Source organism: Tamandua tetradactyla, chromosome 4 (genome assembly GCF_023851605.1).
Source record: "Tamandua tetradactyla isolate mTamTet1 chromosome 4, mTamTet1.pri, whole genome shotgun sequence".
Lineage (NCBI taxonomy): Eukaryota > Metazoa > Chordata > Mammalia > Pilosa > Myrmecophagidae > Tamandua > Tamandua tetradactyla.
Genome location: NC_135330.1, coordinates 59117989 through 59137398, shown reverse-complemented (window position 1 = coordinate 59137398; position 19410 = coordinate 59117989). Strand labels below are relative to the sequence as shown.

At 42.8% G+C, this 19410-nt stretch overlaps 1 long non-coding RNA gene across 1 annotated transcript; it reads right to left on the bottom strand.

Annotated features, from left to right (window-relative positions):
- Positions 1-16949: 16949 nt before the first annotated feature.
- On the bottom strand, positions 16950-19072 carry LOC143680854 (uncharacterized). The gene is made up of 2 exons (XR_013174208.1): positions 18959-19072; positions 16950-17674 (listed from the first exon to the last, which is right to left on the bottom strand). It is a non-coding gene; the product is annotated as an uncharacterized LOC143680854 (long non-coding RNA).
- Positions 19073-19410: the final 338 nt, after the last annotated feature.

Below are 19410 nucleotides of genomic sequence, written 5' to 3'. Positions count from 1 at the left end.
CAGCTGGGCACCAAATCCTTTCATGAAGGGGGATCCATACAGCACATCTCGGGCCCAACCAAAGCCCACTCCTCACGATGCCCAAGTTCATTTTTCTGAATGTTCAAGAAGCAACTCCTCTGGGATTCCCTGGTAAGAAACTTAAAAGAGTGGGACTTAGGAGAGCTTGTATGCCCAGGGTGACCAGACCTCCTGTTTGCCCCATAGCTCATGCTTATGCCTATCACTCAGTATAATTGTCAGTAGTGACCCCCTTTGTTAGTGGGACAAACTGCAGCCCTCCTTGCTGCAGTTGATCTCGGGGCTGCCATAGATACTCACTGTCTGCCTCCTCCACCATCCATCCTAGATTCCCTCTTCCCCAGCTAGACACTGTTGGCCTCAGTGTCTTACCTGATGGTGTGACCCCCAAGAGGCTGAGCCAGGGATCAGCATGCCCTTCTTAGACTGGGGTTGCTGCACTTTCCCCTTTATAATAGCAATTGAGCTGGTAAATACCAAGAGGCACTCAAGTTGATCACTGGGGTTCCATACAGATTTTTCCCTGCCTCATGTGTAGTAGTAGCCATAGTACCTCCTGAAAATCAGACTCAGTTACCCTTACCAGGATGTCAACTCTTTTCTTGCCTGCTGGACCCTGGATACAGTGAGTACAAAATACCCAGGTGGCAACCATATTTTATGATTCAACGGGACTCTTGCAGGGTGCCCTCGAACCTTGCAGAGCTCAGAGAACTAGCTCAGGTTTGGAAATTGGGCAACAGGCCCTGACTTTTTATTGGGGAAATCACTTTCAGCCTTCTTGTCATCCTTAATTTCTTCTAATGGTTAATGGTACAAGCTGAATAGTACCCTTGTCAACTGCCCATATATTTTCCCTTCATGGATGTTATGTTCTAGTAACTGTGTACATAATGCTTCGTTGGTCAGGATTCCTTGGCTGCCCTGCCAAAGCCCTACCAGTGTTTATAATGACTGCTATAGTCTGGCTTTTTGTCATTTAGTGTAGCCACCTGGTCTTCATTGTTGCACAGTCCTATCATCTCCATTGCTATTGATAAGCTTCTTCAATCTAGAGCCTTGACCTTCAGAGGAGAACTGCCAATGAACTTCTGAGCAATGCTAGTGCCCACACTGAACAGTCAATTCCTTGTGGACTTGGCAAGTGGTACATCCTCTGGGCCTTCCCATGCAATATAATCATCTGGAGGGTCTTCCTAAGGTATATAGTATATTCATCTCAGCATCCCCAATTCCCTGAACCTTTTAATCCTTTTCCTTGCCATCTGCCACAGTAATTCTCGTACTGCTCCCAATGGGGAGCCCTGGAGTAAGTACTGCCAGCCAGAGCTGTCCAGCAATGGGCTAAGGTGGCCAGTTGTTTATACCCCCATCTTGTTTAGTTACCAGATTTGGGCTACCCTGGGAAAGGCATGACCTCAGGCCCTCTGAAGCTAAGGCAGACCTTGAAAAAACTCTCAAGCAGGGATTTCTAGTGACCTCACTCCCAGCGTCTGGGCAAGTCCTCCCCTGAAGGGGGATTTGGGCAGCACAATCACTACATCTATCAAAAAGCAATTTAGCATTCATTTAACAAACATAACTGTCCATTATCTGCTAAACACTCTTTTAGGTGCTGCAGACATAGCAGTGCAGAAGACAAAGTCTTTCTTTGTCTGCAACTATGGATTATCTTATAAAACATGACAATTCTAATAAGTAAATTGTCAAATAGAAGACCCTTCACTCAGGTGACGAAGACAACATTCTTCTAAGATTATTATTATAATCTGCTTTAAAGCGTAAAATAAGGAAACAATACCCCAGCATTATATCCCATGTAGTATGGCTTCAGTAATTATTTTATTAAACAATTTTACAGAGATATAATTCACATACCTTACAATTCACTCACTTCAAGTGTTCCATTCAAAGTTTTTTAATGTATTTACAGAGTTGTGCAACAATCACCATAATCAATTTTTCACCATTTTCATCACCCCATATAGAAACCCATGCCCATTAACACTCTCCCCATTTCCCCCCATTCCTTCAGCCCTAGGCAACCCCTAATCTACTTTCTCTTTCTATAGATACGCTTATTCTAGATCTTTCAGGTAAATATGGTCTTTTGTGACTGACTCTTTTCACTTAGCATAATAGTTTCCAGGGTCATCCTATTGCGGCATATATTTGTACTTCATTCCTCTATATTGCTAAAATAAATTTCATCAATGAATATGCTACGTTTGATATTTCCATTCAGCAATTCATTGATATTCAGGTTGTTTCTACCTTTTAGCTGTTATAAATAATACTACTATCAACATTTGTGTAGAAGTTTTTATGTGGACATGCATTTTCATTTCTATTAGGTATATACATGTGGGAATAGAGTTGCCAGGTCATACAGTAACTACGTTTAGCCTTCTGAGGATCTACCAGGCTGTTTTTCAAAGCAGTTGTGCCATTTTACATTCCCACCAACAGTGAATGAGGATTCCAGTTTCTCCACACCTTTGCTAACACTTGTTAGTATCTATCTTTTTGAAGTGTTGTCTTCATAGCTTTGATTTCTATTTTCCTGACAGCGAAGTATGTTGAGCATCTTCTCATGTGCTTATTGGCAGACTCTGTAGGTTTGGCCTGGAATTAAAATGATACAGTTCAAGACCATTTTGAATCTTAGAACTCTTTCTTCAGATGAGAATTTACCAGAAAATCTAATCCGTAAATCAATCCCAGAGCAGAGGTGAGAAGGAGCCGCGTCTCCGCCACTCTGCACAGGACCCACCCACAGCAGCAGTAGCCCCTGAAACCAGAACTTTGTACAGTTCGAAAACCACTGATTAGCGCAATATCTCAGGACATTGTCAAGAAAGTAAAGTAAATAATAGGGAAGTGATTAATCAACCTAAATGAGTGGCATTTAGATCGATTTCTAACCAAATACAGAGCTGCAGAGTCTGACAACTGAACAGAATATTTAAATTGAAAGTTTCTGGAGAACCTGCCTTTTATTCAACAAATATTAACTGTGTGCCTTTTATATAACAGGTTCTCTAGGCTCTGGGGATTAGAGTAGTGAACAAGAGAGAATTTACATTCTCCTAGAATTTACATTCCGGTGGAGAGAGGAATATCATAGACAATTGAGACAAATATACTAGAAAATATGGCAGATGGTAATTAAGGTTTGCAGTGGTTGAGATAACGAGATATAATGAGGAGTGACTGGGTAGCTTCCTTAGATAGGAGGTCAGGGTCCTCTTGAGGAGGTGACATTTAAGCTGAGAACTGAAATAAAAAGGCAGGGGGGATGACCAATGCAAAAGCCCTAGGGTGGGGCCTGCGTGACCTGTTTTAGGAGCCCTGAGAAGACTGGAGAAGAATGGCCAGGGGAGAGCAGTGGGACATGAGATTGGAAAGGGGGTTAACAGCCAGATTCCGCTGTGGGGTAATTCAGGCTAGGAGTCTGATGGAAAGTCACTGGGGAGTTAAACAGGAAAGTGACATAGCTGATTCTCTCTCTCTCTAATAAACTTTTTTCTGGGGGGGCGGGGTGCACAGGCCAGGAATCCAGCCCAGATCTCCTACATGGCAGGTGAGCATTCTGCCACTGAATCAATCACCTGTGCACTCTTCTAATAAATTTATAATTTTAGAATAGTGTTATATTTGCAGAATAATTGAGAAGATAGTACCAAGAGTTCCCATGTACCCTGTGCCCAGTTTCCCCTATTACTAACATTACCTTAGCATGGTGCAGTTACCATAATTGTTGAACCAGTACTGATGGATAATGATTTACTAAAGCCCATGCTTTATTTAGATTTCCTTACTTTTTACCTAACATCCATATTCTGTTCCAGGATTCAGGCCAAGATACCATATTACATTTAGTCATCATGTCTCCTTAGACTCCTCTTGGTGTGACAGCTTCTCAGACTTTATTTGCTTTTAATGGCCTCCAGACTTTTAGAGTATTACTGGTCAGATATTGTACAGAATGTCTCTCACTGGTGATTTGCTGTTTTTCTCATGATTAGATATGGGGTTAGAAAGAGAAAGCTGGAAGCTGAGAGCCATCCAATAGGACAAACATTTATTTATATCAGTATGGACTTATGGATATACTTTGGGATATAGTCTAATACTACTTCATCATGCTGCTCAAATGATACCAATTTTGGCCATTGGGAGCACTTTCAGTTGGCTTCTATGACCCTTTGACACACCAAATCCTAAAAGAGCAGTGGAAAAAGCCAGAGAAAACAATTAACAATAAAATGTGAGTAAAGTGACAATGAGTGGCTTCCAAGGCTAGGTCATAAAAGACATTAACACTCTCACCTTGTACTCTCTTGGATTGCTTGTTTGGGGGAAAACCAGTTGCCATTCTGAGAGAACAATTAAACAACCTGTGGCAAGGCAAGGCCCCTGAGATCTGCCAAAAACCAGCATCAACTCTCCAGGCAGATCCTCCTGGAAGCAGCACCGGGCAGATCCTCCTCTCCCCCAGCCTTCAGATGACGGCAGCATCCTCACTGCAGCCTCCTGAGAGACCCCAAGCCTGTGGCCACTCAGCCCAGCCCTGCCTGAATTCCTGACTCAAGGAAATTGTGACACTATATATGCTTAATGTTTTAAACCTCTAATCTTGGAGTAATTTTTTAGGCAGCAATAGAAAACAAATGCACAAGGAAAGAATGCTATGAAAAAAAGAATATTTAAGAAACAATGAATAACTCTCTTAAAAATATATACGTGAAGGCAAAAATAGTAAACTCAATAGATGATTAAAAAATAAAGTTGACCATGCCAGAGGACCCGTGTTTGATTCCTGGTGCCTGCCCATGTGAAAAAATAAAAATAAATAAATAAATAAAGTTGAGGAAATCTTCCTAAAGTTAGAGCCAAAAGACAAGAAGATGGCAAATAGGAGAAAAAGAGATTTTAAAAATTAGAGATTAGTCCTGGAGAGTTAAACTTCTGGAAAAAAAAAAAAAGAAAGTTGCTAAAAGAGAGAAGAAAGAAAACAGGAATAGGAAAACCATCACTGCAATAATTCAAGAAAATTTCCCAAAACTGAACTGAAAGATATGAGTTTCCAGGTAGAAAGGGCATAACAAGTGCCCAGGACAGTGTCACAAAACAGAAACAGGGTAAGGCACATGATAATCAACTCTCAGAGCCCCGGAAATAAAGAGATCCTACAAGCTTACCGAAGAGGGGACCCCCATATGATCAAGAATCAAAATGGTGCCAGACCCTCATTTTGGTGGAACACATCTCCTAGAAGCTTTCTGAAAAAGAAAGTAAGTTTTTTTTTAGATTATTGATAGCCGAAAAATGTATGTTCCACCCTCTCATTTGGTTAATAGTTTGGCTAGGTGTAGAATTCTAAGCCGGAATTTTTTTTCCTTCAAAAGAGCCTTTTAAAAACATTTTGGTTCGATTCCTGGACCATGCACCCTAAAAAACCAAACAAACAAAAAAACACTTTAGGTGAAAAAAATACCGCATTAACACAAAATGTTAAGATAAGGAAGACTGTGGGGTTGGTACATGGGAACTCTGTACTTTCTGAATGATTTTTCTGTAAACATACAACTATTTCAATAAAGAAAATTTTTTTTAGGTTTAGCCACTTTGTGGGGAATGTTTGTAAGAGGTCAAGAGTAGAAACAAAGAGTTCAGTTAAAGGGGGCTACTGTAGTAAAAATTCTAATAAATGGGAAATGACTGTAGCTGAAATAGAGTGGGAGGGGTGAAAATAGAATTGGATATATTTGAAATATGTTTTGAAGTCTCAGGTTGATAGGATTTACTGATGGATTAAATATAGGGATCAGGGGTACAGAAGAATCAAAGATAACTTTGATTTTTGGGTACAGCAAGTTGGTGGATGGAATGCCATCTGCTAGAATAGAGAAGAAAGACTATCTCACCTCCAGTCCCCCGAAGATGTGGGAGGTTAAGCAGCCTTGATTTGATGGTGTACAGGGGGGATCAGTGTCCTTAGAGTTGGGTCAAGTTTTAATTAGTCTAGAAGTATAGAGGGTTTGGTAAAGGTTGGGGAGAGACTGGGAGTTTGGATTGAGGGAGAGGAAGCCCCAAGCACAATGGGGATGAGCAAACAAGAAGGAGAAATGACCAGGAGCCTAAAGACAAAAGCCTGTGGTTTTAGTCACAGCAATCCTGGTTCAGGTAGAAAGCTGGACACAAGATTGGTTGGTTCCTAAGAGTTTGGTTGCTTCTTTGAAATCCTGTCTTTGCATGAACAACCTTGTTTCCCCTTTACAGGAAATAGCTATGTTCTTGTTAGAATTCTTCTATTAAGCCAACATCTGCCTCAGGTGACCTGTGGGTTTTGGTCTGGAACTGTCCTCTGGCCAGAGCACCCCCACTTCTGTGCTTCCTTACTCTAAGACTTTGATGCTTTTTCTGGTGCTACCAAGACTTGGCAAGAACAGTTTCTGAGACCACCAGTGTGACAGGTCAGCTCTGACCGAGAGTCCCAAAGACTGAGCCCAGATTGCTTTTTCAAATATGCTCTTACTATTGAATGTGCTCTTGCCACCTCAAAGGCCTTCACGGATCTATCTTCTGTGTTCTTAGCCTATCTTTCTCCACTAAGATTTAATTGTTTCCTGCTTCAAGTTCCTTATAGCTCTATTCATTTATGCATTTATTCATTTTTTTCCAATTAGTATTTATTGAACACTCACCATGCTTCAAGTCCTGAGCCATAATAATAGGCAATAAAGACACAAAACCACTTTTATGCTCCTTGTCTCAGGCTGTGTTATATTATAGTCATGCATTTGTTTATTCATTCAACAAACTTTTACTAAGCCACTAAGCAAGAGCCCTACACTATACTAAGTGCTGAACACCCGATGGTGCCCAAAACACAATTCCTGCTTACTTTTGGTGAAGGCAGGTACATCACCTTACAATGATGAAATAATGTGGTGAAGGCTGGCTGGTGGGTGGACGGACGGACGGATGGATGAATGGATGGATGGGTGGGTGGGTGGATGGAAGTATGGAAGGATAAATAGACAGATGGATGGGTTGGGGGCAGAGGTAGAGAATGGGGGAGGGAGGGAGTGGGGAGAGAGGGAGAGAATGAGAGAGAGAGATTGAGACTCTGAGACTCTGACCTCCAGTAGGACAAAATCGTGTCTGATTCAGCTTTGTCTTATATATGAAAAAGCACTCCAGTTATTTGCTGAATTGATGTAAACTAGTCCCCTTTCTAGTTGTAGCCATATGTACCAGGGCTTCCTATTGATGTCTGGCCTTCCCCTATCCCAACTGGGACAGATCATTCTCCTTCCACTCCTGGAACCTTCAGAATGCTGGGGCTCCTCCCAAAGCCCCCACCCATGCCATCAGCCCCTCCACAGATTAACCCCTTGTATAGTAGAACTTGTCTCTCCAGATAAAGAGCTGTGGGGAAGGAAACCAGAAAGGGCAGTTTTACTAGTTCCCTTCCTACCTCTATCCCCTCAGGATATGCTTCCAGTGAGGATCATAGGGTTCCCCAGGGCACCCCACGAATCTTGTTGAACTGGCCCTCATGGACCACCTGTCTCCTTGGATAACCCTAACCAGACCAGATCCAAATGTGACCAGGCCCCACCCTCTGCTGTTACAGTTGCCCTCAGTGCTGTGGCCGAGATAACAACCGAGTGGAGTGCTTTGCTGGGTTCATGACTCGAGTCTGTTTGCACAAGGGCTGGCACACAGCACCCAACAGAGTGACATTCTGCTCCATTCTCTGTCCCTGGGCCCACAGGACCCTGCCTGCCTATACACCAGGGAAGCCAGCTCGGGTTACACCAGTGGTTCTATGGTTACAAAGGAGGCCTAGGGCTGGGTGGGAGAAGCCTCTTCCTGTCCCCCAGGACTCCTGGTGGCTTGGGTGTCTGAGGAACACAGGAGGATCTGTCTGAGGTCTCTGGGAGGGCAGTTAAGGCGTGCAGCCACCTTGGTTGTCATAGACACAAGAATCTTGGGACAGCCACACATCCCCTTTCCCAGGATTCGTTGTGTGGGGTCTCTTCAAGACACTCCGGACTTGTCCACACTTGCCCTGTGCACCCAAGTCCAGCCTCAGTGCCAGCCTTAGCCCTTCCCTACTTTGAGCCTGCCAGACCTGGGAAAGGTGTTTCAGATAACAGTAGCAATAGTAGAGACTATTTGTCATCTATGGAACAGTAGCAATAGTAGAGACTATTTGTCATCTATGGACATGATGTCTCCAACACCTGTTGCTGCATTGCCATTCTCTGAGCAAAAACCTGGACATCACTGTTAGTTACTCTTTTTCTTGCACATCACATCCAATCCATCTGCAAATCTTTTCAGCTGTACTATGAAAATATAATCCTAATCTGCACATTTCTCGCCATCTCCACCCCTCCACCCTTGCTCATCACACCATCACCTCCTCCCCAGACCCTTGCAATGGCCTCCTAAGTGGTGCCCTGGCTCCTCTCTGCTCCTTCACATGTTCTCACTTGGCCACCAGAGTGAGCTTTTGAAAACAGAATCAGATTGGATTAAAGCTCTGCTTCCCATCACCTTCAGATGAAAGAGCGCTTTACTGTGTCTTCTGGTCCTTCCATGGTTATCTCTTCAGCCTGATGTGGAACCACCATGCATTCGCTGGCATTAGCGCACAGCTTTTCTGTTTCTCAAAAACACCTAGCTTGCTCCTGTCTCAGGGTCCACCTCCTATTTCCTCTTCTCACAGCTCACTATTCATCGGACAGTTCTTAGCTGAAATCTCACCCATGCCAAGCATCCTATCTAAAACAGATCCCTGTCCCAACCCCACCCCACCCACTAGCACATACGCTGTCATCTTGTCCTCAGGGCACTTATCATCCCCTGAAATTATTTGGTGCCTTTCCTTGTTTATTACTTGTCCTTCGGCAACTCAAATGGAAGCTATCCGAGGACAGGCCTCATCTCTTCATCCTCGCATGTATATTCCCAGCAGCTTCAAGAGATGCTCAATAAAAACATTTTTGAGAAATGAACAATGCCAACAATTTAGATCTCTCTCTTCCATTCTCATGCCAAACTCAAGAGTTCATCATGTTTTTAAAAAATATTTGTAAAAGCAGCAAATTGTTGTGTTGCTATATGGCAATAAAAAGGAATGACATACATGAAATAACATGGACAAACCTTGAAAACATGCTAAGTGAAAGAAGTCAGACCAAAGCCCACATACTGTATGATTTAATTTATAGGAAATGTCCAAAATAGACAAATGCATTGAAATAGGAACTAGATTAGTGGTTGCCAGGGGCTAAGGGGTGGGAGGAATGGGGAGTGACTGCTAATGGGTACTGAGCTACTTTTGGGGGTGATGAAAATATTCTGGATTTAGATGGTGGTGATCGTTGCTCAACTCTATAATATGTTAAAATCACTGAAATGCAACTTGAATGGATGAATTTTATGCTGTTTGAATTACATCTCAATAAAGATGTTCTTTTGTTTTTAAGATGTTCTTTTCTAAAAAAAAGTAGCACAGTTATCATAAAATAATCCAAACAGTGCCCAAAAAAGTAAAAAGAAGAAATTAAAAATCATCTCAAGTCCCACCTCTAGAAATAACTTTTGCTGAGTGTCTTCCAGACATTTCTATATAGACAGACAGAGTTAGCTTTTTTTTTTTTTCCTTTTTTTGAGACCAAAACATTTAAAAGACAGGTCACATTCTGCCTGGCACCTGGGCCAACCTCAGGAATGAGCTTCAGCTGAGATTTCTGAAAGGCCACCACCACTTCTAGGAAGACCCCCAGGGCCACCCAAACTGATGTGGACTCTCCCCACCGTCTCTCCAGGCTATTCCTTGACTGTTTCTGGGTATGAGGAGCCTGGTGGCGATACAATGTCTTGAAGGTAGGTCTGCTGTGTTCCTCCTTTGTTTCCTCACCAGGACTCTGACAGCACACGCTATTTGATAAATATTTATAACTTGAGTGAAAAAAGAATGAATTCGTAAATATGAATAGATAAGTAAAGAATAAGCCAGATTCTGGAGCAGATTCCAAAAGATTCTATGAGATTTGAATAACAAACTATCTTCTCTCAATATTTAGATAATTTTTAGAATTCATGTAGCACTTTCCTCTGCAACACTCCCTTCTTTTTGCTTTTTAAACATCTATTGAATGATAGATAAGAAGGGATTCTTCACTCCATCTTCGCATTGAATAAACTGTGGTTCAAAGAAGTCAAAGTTCTAACTGCTGCAACTCAACAGAAAAAGGCAAACAACCCGATATTAAAATGTGCAAAAGACTTGAATAGACATTTCTCCACAGATATACAAATGGCCAGTAAGCACATGAAGAGATGCTCAACATCTGTGTTCATTAGGGAAATGCAAACCAAAACCCCAATGAGATAACGCTTCACACCCACTAGGATGGCTATTGTTATTTTCTTAATGGAAAAGAACAAGTGTTGACAAGGTTGTGGAGAAATGCATTGCTGACGGGAATGTAAAATGGTGCAGCCACTGAGAAAAACACTTTAATTCCTCATCAAAGTTCAACATAGAATTACCATATGACCCAGCAATTCTATTCCTAGGTATATACCCAAAAGAAAGCAGGGACTCATGCAGATAATTGTACACCAATGTTCACAGCAGCATCATTCTAATAGCCAAAAGGTGGAAACAACTCAAATGTCCACCAACAGCTGACTAGATGAAAAAATTGTGGTATGCACATGCAATAGAATATTATTCTGCCATAAAAAGGAATGAAGCTCTGATGCATGCACCATCTGGATGTACCTTGAAATCATGTTGAATGAAATAAGCCAGAAGTGAAAGGAAAGCTATTGTATGATTCCACTGATATAAAATATCTCAAATAAGCAAATTAATACAGACAGAAAGTAGATTAGAGGTTACCAGGGACAGGGGCAGAGAGGAGGAATGGGGAATGCTTAGTAAGTGCAGAATTACTGTTTGGGGCGATGGAGGAGTCTTGGTAATGGATGGTGGTGATGGTAGCACAACATTGTGGATGTAATTCATATCACAAGCATACATGTGAAAATGGTTAAAATGGCATGGAGGAACTTTAAATGCGTAGTGTTAAATGAAAAGAAGTCAGTCCATAAGGACTACATGCTGTATGATTCCAACTAGATGACATCACGGAAAAGGCAAAACTATAGAGACAGTAAAAAGATCAGAGGTTGCCATGGGCTGGGGGGTTGGAGGAGAATGGAGTGAAGAATGGATGTATGAAACACAGGGCATTTTTTTTTTACTCTTTTTTTTTAATTAATTAAAAAAGTTAACAACAAACAAAAACTTTAACATATCATTCCATTCTACATATATAATCAGTAATTCTTAATATCATCACATAGTTGCATATTCATCATCTCTTACAACATTTGCATCGATTTAGAAAAAGAAATAAAACAATAACAGAAAAAAAAAGATTATACATACCATACCCCTTACCCCTCGCTTTCCTTTATCACTAGCATTTCAAACTAAATTTATTTTAACATTTGCTCCCCTTATTATTTATTTTTATTCCATATGTTCTACTCGTCTGTTGATATGGTAGATAAAAGGAGCATCAGACATAAGGTTTTCACAATCACAAAGTCACATAACACAGGGCATTTTTAAGGCAGTGAAACAATTATGTATGATTCTGTAATGGTGGATAAATGACATTATGCATTTGTCAAAACCCATAAAACTGTACAACACAAAGAGTAAACCCTAATGTAAAACATGGACTTTATCAATAATGTACAAGATTGGCTCATTGATTGTAACAGATGCATCATATTAATCATATTAATTTATATTAATGATAAGAGAAAGTGGGGGGGGTGGATATATGGGAATGCACAATTTTTCTGCAAGCCTAAATCTGCCCTAAAAATAAAGTTTCTTATTTTTTGAAAATGGCTAAAATGGGGGAAAATAATTGCCTCTGAGTTCAAAAAGACACTTATAACAGGTTCAAAGGAAATGAGAATAAAACTCTAAGCAAATGGGAAAAAAATGAAAAGAAGTCAAAGGTTATACCACATTTCCCGAGACCTTTAATTGTGAGTCCCTAGACTTGGCTGTCTCTGTGCCAAGCCTCACTCCTGGGAGCCTTAAAGGAGTTCAGCTGGGTCTTTCCAAACACCAGAGAGGGGACACAGTCTACAAAGTACAACAGTGTCTTTGCAATGAAAATCGTATTGATTTAGGTGGCATCCTAGAAACTGAAGAATTCCGTATTTTCAAATCCTGGCATGACCTGTGGTTCCCACCCACTGCCCCCTGCTCTGGCTCCAGGCTCCCAGCTCTGAGCATCACAAAGGACGACTGTCCAGGCGGGGCTGGGCTCTTCCCTCACACAAGGTCACCCGTGAGGGGATGGGAGCCCTGAACTCCCCAAAGTTTCTCTTCTTGCAGGAGTGTGACAGCCAGAACGGTGCTAGTCCACATTTCGAAACTTCCACTGCAGTTTGACAGCAGTTTGATGATCAAATATAATATAATTATATATTATAATTTATACAAACATTATATTCGTTGACTCTAATAACAACCACAACAAATGGGCATGTAAATTGTATATCTTCTTTTTTCTTTTCACTTTCCTAATAAGTCATTTTTATTGTGTTTTGAACTGTATTGGATCGGAAATGGAAAAAAAAAAAAAACAAGACAAAACAAAGCTGGTCCTTCACCACTAGTGTTAGCAGCGCTGATCTGGAAGCTCTGCACTGGTCTCCAGGCACCGTGGCTGTGTGCTGAAAATTTGGCCTTAGGCGAATTACCTAACCAAGGTGACTCTCAGTTTCCTTAATGGGGATAATAATAGTACCTTCCTCAGGGGGATGTTGTAAGAATTAGGTGAGATTAACATATGTAAAACACTTACTATAATAAGTGACAGTTCTCCCCACCCCTTCTCATTTCTTTCCAAACCCTTCAGCTGGCCGTGGGGTGATCGGTTCTGAGAGACAGGGAAACCCAGCGTGAGAGGGAACGGGGCATCAGTAATGACTGGAAGTAGGCAGAGTCGAGGCTCCGAAGAGGCAGAGCTGCAAGGAGAGCTGAAGAATCCCTTCTATGAGAGTAAGAGCTGTACAGAGAGAGCTCAGTGTTCTCCAGTGACTATTTTAGGAACAGGAGTCACCTGTCTTTTTTTGAACCCTGAATTCTTTGAGGGGCAAAATCCCACCTCCTTGGTTCGATCCTTTGGGAGTCCTCTGTCTGCAACTCAGAGTTCTGGAGTCACTTGCGGGAGACCCGCAGTTTGCTCGGTTACTGGCAGGTTGTTGGGGTACCCAAGGTGCCGGGGGTGGATGCAGGCACAGGCGAGGGAGTCCCAGCAGCTGTGGTGGTGTGGTGTGGGCTGTGACTTCAGCAGAGGCACAGGGAAGCTTGAATCCAGGGCGCTAGAGAGGCAGCAGCAAGGCTGTTTGCCCAGGTCTGGTAAGATGCTCCACTGGACTTTGGCACTGCGGGTTTGTGGGAAGGGCAGTGCGCAGGGGTCTGGGTATGGAGGGCCTTGAGCAATGCTTTCTAGAGCTGGGAGATAAACTGGGGGCTGGGAGCAAAAATAATCAGGACATGAAGAGATTATATAGGCAGGAGGGAATATGACTAGGGGATAAGACCCCTGCCACTCCCTGGGGTGCTGGGAACCTCTTCTCTTCTGCAGTTTCTCAGGGAACCCCTGGCCCCAGGCTGCCACAGGCTCTCGGTGCCAACTGTGACAGCCAAATGAGAGACACTCCTTTCCAAAGACCACCTGAGGAAACCCATCAATGCCAGGACATAATTAGGCCTTTGGAAAAGGGTGGGTCAAGGTGAAATCCAAGTATTTGTGTCTTGGGACCTTCAGGATCAGGTAATGGTGTTGTAAGGTTGTGTTTTTTTTTGATTTTCGAGATATCTTCACACACCAGAGAGTCCATCCAAATTGTATTGTGTACAATCAATGAGTATACAATCAATGGCTCACAATATCATCATACAGTTTTGCATTCATCACCATAATCATTTTTAGAATATTTCCATCACCCCTGAAAAAATATATAAAAAGAAAGAAAAAAAATCATACATCCCATACCTCTTACCCCTCCCTCTCCTTGACCACTACCTAATTTTTTTCCCCCTTAGCCTCCCCCATTATTTATTTTTTTATTTTTGTCCTTTTACTCGTCTGTCCATACCCTGGATAAAGGGAGCATCCGCCACAAGGTTTTCACAATCATGCAGTCACACTGTAAAAGCTATATAGTTATACAATCGTCTTCAAGAATCAAGGCTACTAGAACACAGTTCAACAGTTTCAGGTATTTCCTACTAGCTGTTCTAATACACACAAAAAAGGGACATCTATATAATGCATAAAAATAACCTCCAGAATAACCTCTCGACATTATTTGGAATCTCTCAGCCACTGAAACTTTTTTGTCTCATTTCTCTCTTCCCCCTTTTGGTCAAGAAGGCTTTCTCAATTCCATGATACCGGGTCCCAGCTCATCCTCAAGAGTCCTGTCCCACATTGCCAAGGAGATTTACACCCCTAGGAGTCATGTCCCACATAGGAGGAAGGGCAATTTGTTCACCTGCCGATTTGTCTCAGAGAGAAAGGCCACATCTGGGCTACAAAAGGGGTTCTCTGGGGGTGATTCTTAGGCATACTTATAAGTAGGTTTAGCTTCTCCTTTGTAGGAATAAGTTTCATAGGGGCGAGCACCAAGATTGAGGGCTCTGTCTATTGAATTGGTTGTTCCCACTTCTTGCAAGAATATCAGGAATTCCCCAGATGGGGAAGTTTAATTTTTCCTCCTCTCTCTCCAGACCCTCAAGGGGACTTTGCAAATAATTTTTTATTCTCTGTCCAAATAACTCTAGGATGTATCAGGGCATCACATTTACCTGTACAAACCAACAAGATCTCACTTACTATTCAAGATTCCTTGTAATTACGGTGTTTGAATAAACTGGCCATACAAGTTAAATCAGATAGTATGCTACCAAAAATATACATTTTGCACCAAACATCTCTTCCTTTTGTCTCACACAGAATTGAAGGTTTAAAATATAGACCATATCATCCTTTATCCTGTATTCTGATTTATCCTAGTCCTATCCAGATCAGCTTCATTCATATCTCTAGTTGAAGTTTGATCACTTTTTCAATTTTTTAGAGTTGCTGTGTGGGATAATGCTGATTTTCATAGCTTCAGAGCTCTATCTCGGGTGTCACACAAATATTCAAAATTCCAGGAAATGACCAGGTTATACACAAATAGGTCAGCATCTCAGAATTTAGAAATAACAGTTACAACTCTGTAACAGATGTAACAGCTGTAAGAGTTTACAATCTAGGAACATTTACAATAGGACTTAACCTGATAACCTATGCTCTCGATTTAAAATCTTCAAGTTTGTGTATTATAGTTAGTCCACATGAGTGAGGCACGATAATGTTTATTTTTTTGTTCCTGACATTTCATTCAACATACTGTCCTCAAGCGCATTCACCTAGTTGCGTGCCTCACATTTTTAAATCTTGTTGCGACCACTCCGTGGTCCGTTGTGTATGCACAACACAATCCCCCCCTCCACACCTTAGTCAGTGTACACTTAGGTCACTTCCATCCATTGCAATTTGTGAATACTGCCACCATAAACACAAGTGTGCAAATGTTTATTCGTGTCCTCATTCTCAGTTCCTCCAGCTATACACCTAGCAATGGGGTTGCAGGATCATACGGCAACCCCACCCCTAGCCTCCTGTGGAGCCACCACACTGACCTCCAAAGGGCTGCACCTCTCAGTTTCCCTACCAACAGTGAATAGGGTCTCTCCATATTTTCTCCAGCACCTGTATCCTTCTGTTCTCTTTTTTTTAACTGATGTATATTATATATTCATATACCATGAAGTTTTCCAAAGTGTACGATCAGTGGTTCGCAATACCATCATATAGCTGTGCATTCATCATCACAATCGACTGTTTTCCCCTTTTTTGTGAAAAATAACATATATATGAAAAAGCAATAAATTTCAAAGCACATTGCAACAATTAGTTGTAAAACAGATTTCAGAGGTTAGTATGGGTTACAATTACACAATTTTAAGTTTTTATTTCTAGCTGCTGTAAGATACTAGTAACTAAAAGAAATCTCAAAATGATTCAGCAGTCATACTCATTTGTTAAAACCTATCTTCTTGTGTAAATCCACCATCATCTTTAATCTTTCTCCCACTCTTTAGGGGTATTTGGGCTATGCACATTCTAACTTTTTCATTTTGGAAGGGGAGGTCGATATGGGATAGGGGGATGGAACACATTGAAGTTCTGGTGAGGCTGGCCCCTGTTCATTTTTAAACAGTTTTGTTCACACATCATATAATCCAAACTAAATGAAAAATCAATGGTTCCTGTTATAATCACAAGCCATGCCTTTACCGCCATAATCTACATGAGGACATTTCCTTTTCTTCCTCAAAGAATTCCATACCCCTCCCCCATATCCTCCTCTTATTGACATTTAGCTTTGGCATATTGCCTTTGTTACAATCAATGGAAGTACATTACAATGTCATTGTTACTATAGACCCTAGTGTGCCTTGATTGCATTTTTTCCTGTATACCATCCCATTTTCAACACCTTGCTTGTTAACATTCATTTGTTCTCCCTCATGCAAAAACATGCTTATATTTGTACATTTAATCATTATCATTATCCACTCTAGGCATCGCTAAATTGTACCATCTCAGTTTTATCCTCTATCTTTCCTTCTGGTGTCATACAAGCCCCCATGTATGACACCTCAGGTTTCCCAGCCAGAATGCAGTAGTGCAGATGTATTAGTCTCCTATTGCTGCTATAACAAATAACCCAAACTTCGTGGCTTAAAACAGCGCAAATTTATTCTCTTATGGTTCTGGAGGTCAGAAGTCCAACTTGAATCTTAGAGAGCTAAAATCAATGTCGGTAAAGCTGGTAACTTCTGGAGGAAAAAATCTGTCCTTTGCCTCTTCCAGTTTCTAAGGCTGCCAGCATTCCTTAGCTCCTGGCTGCATCACTCCAATCTCTTCTTTCTGTCATTACTTTCTCTCTGACTTCCCTCTTATGTCTCTCTTATAACAACCCTTATGATTACCTCAAGATCTTTAATTTAATCAAATCTACAAAGTCCCTTTTGCCATATGTGGTGACATTCACAGAGTCTGAGGATTGAAATGGGGCAAGGTGGTGGGGGTGTGTGTGTGTGCATTATTCAGCCTACACAGCAGGCTAAAGCGGCAGTTCTCAACTTCAGTGCATTGGGCCTCACACTCACACTGTAGGTCCCCCTACATTTTGCCCCTGAAATAGGCTCCCCAGATGGTCTTAGAGCTGAGCCCTTGTATGCTGCCTTACTGGCCTGAGAAGGTAAGCACAAATGGGATACCTAGCCCAGGGAGCAGTGCTGGCAATTCCTTCACCCAGCTGGGAGAAAAGCTGTTACAGGTGCAGATTCAGTTAGGCAGGAAATAGAAGGATGTCCCATCTGATATCCTTGTTTGTTCTGATGAAGTGTCTTCTTCAGCAAGATCATTTTGTGAGCTTAAATGAGGAGGTTGAGATGCACGAGCTGGGGGAGAGATTTGGAGAAGTGCTTTAGGAAAGGGAGGGGGAGCTGATTGGACACAGCAAAGGACTACCAGTGTGTAACTGAGTGCCTGCCGAGATGGGGTACCATGGGCTGGTGGAGTCACCAATAAACACAGCTGTGACCCCCAAGCGCCTTGCAAAGGGCTGGCACATAGTAGGTAGTCAGTATGTAATTGGTGATTGAGTGCCTAGTCATCACTGCTGAGCGAGAGAGAAGAGATCAGGTGGAAAACATCTTACATGCACCTGGTCAGTTAATCCCCTGGTGGAGGAGGAAATGTCTTCTCCCAACTGAGTCACATCTATGCTCGGCCTCCTGAGACTACCTAGACTCTCCACTCTGATCTGCCTGAAATAAATCTGGCGCTGCAGTTTGTCCTGGATATCTAGTATTTCTCTTCCATTGGAATAGAGGTTCTGCCTCCTCCAAATTTGCCTTTATTGACACCTTCGTTCCTCCCCTCCACCTCTTTCCCAAGCCTGCCTTCTGTCCCACTGCCTTCCAGGTAGAAGTGCCAGGTTCACTCTGGCCAACAAGCCTGAGAAAGGCAGAGCCTCCCCAGGGGTGCCCAGGTTACAAGGCAGGACTGAGCCCAGCTCCAGGGCAGCCACCTCACTCAGGACACCACCCCACCATGGGGTCTCACAACAGGGGCTGAGGGAATCAAGCTTGCATTCTATTGCCAACTCCTTCTGTCTCTACCTAGAGTTCAATTTCCCTCTAGGAATTGCCTACTGAGGACAAAGAGTCTTTGGTCCTCCCATGTCTGGTGACTGGGATATAACTTCCTGGGACTCCCTGGGCAATGAAGCCCCCCTGGAGGGATCTCATCCTCTTGGATTTGGCTAAAGAATCCCTCGCCCAAGGCAGCAAGTGCCTGGCACCAGTGCTGCCATGGAAAGGGAGCAGCGCTTTCTGCCCAAGGGCCTGAATCACCTGCCAGAACAGCCGCTCTCTCCCTACCCCTAAGAGCTCTGCCTAACCTGTCCTACAGGTGTGTCTGGCTTGGGGCCAGCAGGGGCCAGCACCCAACTCATTTACGGGAAGGGAGGATGTAAACAGAGGACAAGGGGCGGGCAGAGGACAAAGGCGACCTGGGTCTTTTGTTTTGCACCTCACTCAGCCCAAAGGCTGTTCACATAGCACCCCATGGGGGCTGGCACCCTGCAACCTGGGGATCTGCCCACCAAGAGGCAATACACAGTGCCATGAGATGTCTCCATGTGGCCTCCCGGATTCTGCCTCCCTTCCCCCCTGCCTCACCTCCTGCTGCCCATTGGCAGGGCGGCCTTGGCCTCCGGGTCCTCCCTCATGGCCCTGGTTTCGGCCTCAGGCAAGGCCCCACCTGTCCAGCCTGTGGCCATGACACAACCCGAGCAGCAGGTGCTGACTCATTGGTCAAAGATTGCCACGTGGCCTGCTTGGAAGGAGAGGAGTGACTTTAAGATTTGTTTTCCCACTTCAGGGAATGGAGAGAAGGTAGAGGACAGAAGGCCAAGGACATCAGAAAGAACCACAGCAAGAATCAGCTAGGAACCCAGGTGGAATGAGGCTAAAACTATTACCTGTTTCTCAGGGTTCATCCATTTAAGGCGCTTGCTCATAGGAGACTCACAAAAAAATTCCACACTGCCAACAAATATTTATTGACTCTAGACCATCTTCCAGGCACTGTTCTAGGTGCTGAGGGTACATCAGTGAACACATTAGCCTCC